The sequence below is a fragment of the Helianthus annuus genome, chromosome 8 (genome assembly GCF_002127325.2).
Source record: "Helianthus annuus cultivar XRQ/B chromosome 8, HanXRQr2.0-SUNRISE, whole genome shotgun sequence".
Lineage (NCBI taxonomy): Eukaryota > Viridiplantae > Streptophyta > Magnoliopsida > Asterales > Asteraceae > Helianthus > Helianthus annuus.
In genome coordinates, this window is record NC_035440.2 from 33,476,527 (window position 1) to 33,483,252 (window position 6,726).

Below are 6,726 nucleotides of genomic sequence, written 5' to 3' on the forward strand. Positions count from 1 at the left end.
AGTCCTAAGGGATATCTAAATCATACTTTAACGGGTCAGAACTGAAGTCAAAGCAAAAGTCAAAGTTTTGCGACCTTCGGCTCCGAACCGGGTCAAAACAGTAAAAGGTCGGATCAAACAAGCTTAGACTAGTTAATATACTTATTATCATGTCTTATGAGTGTTAAAACAGGTTACACATCATCTACATTACTGATTATGCATTAAATCGCAAAATAGCATTTCTGTTGACTTTTTCTAAGCATGTTTGACTCGACATTCGGACTAGTTAGAGTGGGAATCAGAGGGTGCCCTTTTAGGGGTTTAAAGCCCACATGATTACCAACATATAACTATCTTTGATTCGACAAACCACTGGACCATTTGTGATTTATCGTAAAGTCAATAGTTAATTACGACAGATTGACTTTTAAGCTAAACTAAGCAAAAACTAAGCCATAAAAGGGTAGGCATACTTACAGAAGCTTGGTGCACGACTAGAGATGTTAGAGGAATGCTTGAGAGCTCCAGAGATGAAATAGAAGGCAGGTTTGAGGTGTGTTGAACAATGGAACACTACCTTGCCTTTTATAGTGAAAATTGAGCTCAAGATCATTACAACTCAACCTACAATTGGTCATGGATGATCAGCAGGTGTCCTATAGTGCTAGGGGACATGTAGAGGGCGCCCATGCTTCAATTAATGCATCAATGATCGTTCACAAGCTCAAACATTGAATCTGTCCAAGTTTTCTGCATCTGGGACCTCCACGCGGCCCGCTTTAGGATTCAAGCAACTCAAACGCGGGCCGCCTGAATCCTTAGGTCAGTAAACGTATCTTTAAATGGCACGCGGCCCGCATTAGCTCACCCGTTTCCTTAACGCGGCCCGCCTGAGGGTTGATTTCCAAGATTTTCAAATCTTTTGTAATCATTAACCTGACCTTTCGGTTCCGCAGGGGTAACTTTGTGATTTGGCCCTCGATTATTTACAATTAAGGGCCTCGTGACTTTTACCCGCATTGTTAAGTCCCCGGTTAGTTTAATTACTATCCGAAAAGCCTTAACTTTTATTGTTGATGCTTTTAACCCCTCGCATACGAATTTGATCATAACTTTCTCGTTTTAAAACGGAACTTCGCGAAATTTATATCGTATATTCTAGTGAGCGTATTTTACTGTTACAAAGCCTCGGGTTCATCAAAGGGTCACTCAGAGGTATAAATTAAACATGTTGCCACAATTAACCCCTGTAGTTTGTAATCTCTCACTTTCTTCCGTGTTTCGCTCCATACGATCCATGATTTATTCGTTTGAAGGTACGAGCATCATTTAGGGTTAGTATACAGTATAATTACCCTTCGTTGACATTTTTAACCCTCGAATTTACATACTTTCAAGGTTTGTCAACTTTAGTCCTTTATTTAGTATTTAATACCACGTGTAAACTCATGACACGTGTCAACACATTATTGGACACAAAATTTCGAGGTGTTACATAGTAAAACACTTAATGATGCACAAGAAAATTACACAACTACTTAAAAAGAATTACTAGCTGTGGTATTTGCTTTTGATAAATTTCGTTCTTACCTTGTTCTTTCTAAAACTATAGTCTATACAGATCATGCAGCTATCCGATACCTCTTCAAGAAACAAGACGCAAAATCCCGTTTGATCAGATGGATTCTACTCCTCCAAGAATTTAATATTGAAATCAAAGACAAGAGAGGAGCAGAAAACACAGCAGCAGATTATCTTTCACGCCTAGAAGACCCAGCTTTGGAGGCAACCAGGGACGAGCAAATCAACGAAAAATTTCCAACAGAGTCCCTGGAAATGGTGGAATGTAGACAAGAACCATGGTATGCCGACTACGCTAACTACTTAGCTAGCGGTATAATCACCAAAGGATGGCCACATCACCAAAGAAAGAAATTCTTTGCTGATGTAAAGCATTACTTTTGGGAAGACCCTTATCTTTTCAAAATGTGTGCTGACCAACCCATCCGACGGTGCGTACATGGGAACGAAGCAAGAAGAATTCTCCGCCATTGTCATGAAGGTCCATAGGGAGGACATCATGGTGCCGCTAGTACCGCACGAAAGGTATTTGATTCAGGATTTTATTGGCCGACCATTTACAAAGATGCGCAAAATCTTGTCAAGACATGTGATGCTTGCCAAAGATCAGGTAATATTTCTTCCAAAAATGAAATGCCACAAAATGGCATTCTCGTTTGTGAAATTTTTGATGTGTGGGGACTCGATTTCATGAGACCTTTCCCACCGTCAAAAGGAAACAAATATATACTTGTGGCAGTCGATTACTTGTCTAAATGGGCCAAGGCCGCAGCACTTCCAACAAATTGATGGAAGAGTAGTGGTAAGATTTCTGAAAAAATTATTCTCTCGTTGGAACACCTAAAGCATTAATAAGTGATAGAGGTGCCCATTTTTGCAATCATCAACTCGAAAAAAATCTTAGCAAGATATGGGGTCTATCATTGGGTCTCAACAGCGTATCACCCTCAAACAAACGGACAAGCCGAAGTGACTAATAGAGGTTTAAAACGAATGCTTGAAAAAACCGTAGGTTTAAATAAAAAAGAATGGGCCGATAAATTAGATGATGCTTTATGGGCTTTTCGCACTGCTTATAAGACCACTATAGGCGCAACCCCATATAAGCCCGTCTATGAAAAAAGTTGTCATTTGCCGGTAGAAATAGCTCACAAAGCCTACTGGGCAATAAAAAATGTAAACTTAGATTTAGATATTGCAGGAAAAAATCGATTTTGTCAAATAAATGAATTAGACGAACTAAGGAATTATGCATACTCTAACTCGGAAATTTATAAGGAAAGAATGAAAAATTTACATGACAAATACATTAAACCTAATGAATTTCGAGTGGGAGATCTGGTTCTATTGTTTAATTCACGACTTCGATTATTTCCGGGTAAACTAAAATCTAGGTGGTCAGGACCTTTTTCCATCACCTATATTTTTCCTCACGATGCAGTAAAAATTAAATCTCGAAATGGAATCTCATTCAAAGTCAATGGCCAACGGCTAAAGCTCTATCAAGGATCCATTGAGGATGAAGAGGAGGAGATCTCGCTCCAAACGGTCAACGAATAAAAGGAATCCACATCATACCTGGTATGTTACGAACAAGTGGGTGAACATCGAAATCGGTAAGTCTTCTAACCAAGTTTCTGGGAAAACGGGGCACTCACACGTGCACTTAAAAAAAAAATTTAAAACGTTGCTCGGCACGGGGCCGTGTCCGCGCAACTGTCGGGATAAAACCCTCTTTTCACAACAGTTACACCATTCCACACGCCCCGTTTCCCCGAAAAACGCTCTGGTCCAGGCGATTTTCCGCAGACTTTCAACGTCTCCTCTCATTCTAACAACATCAAGGTATGATTCTATCATCATTAGTAGTTAGATTAGTTATTTGCATGTAGTTAAAACATCAAAAATTTGGGGAAAAATCTAGGGCTCTTGAAGTTCATCCGGATCAAACCTCAAATCTTTGTTATAATTTGTTAGCATTAGTTTAGATTAGTGTAATGGGAAGTAAATACACTTGTATTGTTGATAGATTTGCTCGATTTCTCACTAAAACCCCAAACCCTTGTTTTTGAACCGAAAAAGATAAAAATTGAAGGGGTAAACGGTTTGTTTTGGGAAAGACGGCACTTGGGGTTTCATTTTCGGGGGAAACCGCACCTACTTAGCCAAAAATTTTCAGATTTTCGGGACCGGGTCGAAAAATGAAGTTTTTGAGTAACTTTCTCGTTTTAAAACGGAACTTCGCGAAATTTATATCGTATATTCTAGTGAGCGTATTTTACTGTTACAAAGCCTCGGGTTCGTCAAAGGGTCACTCAGAGGTATAAATTAAACATGTTGACACAATTAACCCCTGTAGTTTGTAATCTCTCACTTTCTTCCGCGTTTCGCTCTGTACGATCCATGATTTATTCGTTTGAAGGTACGAGCATCATTTAGGGTAACTATACAGTATAATTACCCTTCGTTGACATTTTTAACCCTCGAATTTACATACTTTCAAGGTTTGTCAACTTTAGTCCTTTATTTAGTATTTAATACCACGTGTAAACTCATGACACGTGTCAACACATTATTGGAGACAAAATTTCGAGGTGTTACATCCTCACCCCCTTAAAATAAATCTCGACCCGAGATTTACTGAAATAAATAAGGGAATTTTTCTTTCATCGTGGATTCAACCTCCCACGTGAATTCGGGACCTCTACGGGCATCCCATTTGACCTTAACAATAGGTACGTGCATCCTTCGAAGCTTCTTTACCTGTCGATCTTCAATCGACAAAGGTTTTTCCACAAATTTTAAGCTCTCATCTATATGCACATCTGTATGTGGTATTACCAGTGATTCATCAGCGAAGCACTTCTTTAGATTGCAGATGTGGAACACATTGTGAATTCCATTGAGCTCCTCCGGTAGGTTTAACTTATAGGCAACTGACCCGACACGTTCGATAACCTCGAAAGGTCCTATGTATCTCGGGCTTAGTTTGCCTTTCTTACCGAAACGCATCACCCCCTTCCAGGGTGATACTTTAAGCAACACTTTTTCACCTACTTCGAAGTGAAAATCTTTACGCTTTGGATCTGCGTAACTTTTCTGCCTATCTCGGGCAGCCTTGAGACGATCTCGAATCTGGACAATCTTGTCCGTTGTTTCGAAGACTATCTCTGGTCCTGATAATTGGACATCTCCAACTCCCGCCCAACAAACAGGCGATCTACACTTTCTACCGTATAATGCCTCGACAGGCGCAGCCTTAATGCTAGTATGGTAGCTATTGTTGTAGGAGAATTCGATTAGAGGTAGGTTCTTATCCCAACTACCACCCAAATCGATCGCACATGCACGTAGCATGTCTTCCAACGTCTGAATAGTACGCTTACTCTGACCGTCTGTCTGAGGATGGTAAGCCGTACTAAAATTCAAACGTGTGCCCAAGGATTGCTGGAAACTTTTCCAAAAATGTGACGTGTATCTAGTATCTCTGTCAGAGATAATAGACACAGGTATGCCATGTAAGGCTACAATCTTATCAACGTATAACTGGGCTAACATGTCGGAGCTATAAGTCTCCTTGATGAGTAAGAAATGTGCTGACTTAGTCAGTCTATCTACTATAACCCATATTGTATCATTTCCTTTCCTCGTCTTGGGTAACTTGGTAATAAAATCCATAGTTACACATTCCCACTTCCATTCGGGAAGTTCAGGCTGTTGTAGCAAGCCGGACGGCTTTTGATGCTCAGCTTTGACTTGCGCACAAGTCAAGCATTTGGCTACAAAAGCGGCTACAGACTTTGTCAAGCCTATCCACCAATAATTTGCCTTTAGATCATGGTACATCTTATCAGCTCCAGGATGAACAGAATATTTGGAACTATGGGCTTCCTGGAGGATAACATCTCGTAGTCCTCCATAAATTGGAACCCATATTCGTCCATTTAATCGTAAAATTCCGTCCTTGCTAAGAGTTAACTGCTCCTCAGTTACTCCTAACTTTTCTTTAGGATAGTTAGCTTCCAACACAGCTTCCCTCTGTGCAGCTACCACCCTTTCAATGAAATTATTCTTCACTTCAATGCTCTTGGCATTGATTCGGATGGGTTTCACCCTTTCCTTTCTACTCAAGGCATCAGCGACTACATTCGCCTTGCCGGGATGATATCTGATTTCACAATCATAATCATTTAAAGTCTCCATCCAACGGCGCTGCCTCATGTTTAATTCCTTCTGATTAAACAGATGTTGAAGGCTCTTATGATCAGAATAAATCACAAACTTGATACCATACAGATAATGCCTCCACAGTTTTAGTGCGAACACAACGGCACCCAACTCCAAGTCATGGGTGGTATAATTCTTCTCATGCACCTTTAACTGTCTTGAAGCATAGGCAATAACCTTGCCTTTCTGCATAAGTACACATCCCATGCCAGTGTGTGATGCGTCGCAGTAAACTACGAACTCTCCGGTACCTTCAGGCAATGTCAGTACAGGAGCGTTGCTCAACTTTTGCATCAGAATATCAAAGGACTCTTGCTGCTTAGGGCCCCAAACAAACTTTACCTTCTTCTTGGTCAGGGAAGTTAAGGGCGCAGCAATCCTTGAAAAATTTTCAATGAAACGCCTGTAATATCCTGCTAACCCCAGGAAACTACGAATCTCTGTAGGCGTCTTTGGCTCTTGCCAATTCATGACAGCTTCCACTTTAGCGGGATCCACTTGGATACCACGCTCGCTGACAACATGTCCTAGGAATTGGACTTCTCGAAGCCAGAATTCGCACTTAGAGAATTTGGCATAGAGTTTCTCATGATGCAGGAGTTTGAGAATACATCGAAGGTGTTTCTCATGGTCAGCTCGGTTCTTCGAGTACATAAGAATATCGTCGATGAAAACGATGACGAATTTGTCTAAGTACGGCTTGCAAACGCGATTCATGAGATCCATGAATGCGGCCGGTGCATTAGTGAGCCCAAAAGGCATCACTAGGAACTCATAATGACCATAACGAGTCCTAAATGCAGTTTTATATACGTCTTCATCTCTGACTTTCAGTTGATGGTAGCCTGACCTCAAGTCAATCTTCGAGAAATAACTTGCCCCTTGTAATTGATCGAACAAATCGTCGATCCTCGGCAAAGGATATCTATTCTTTAT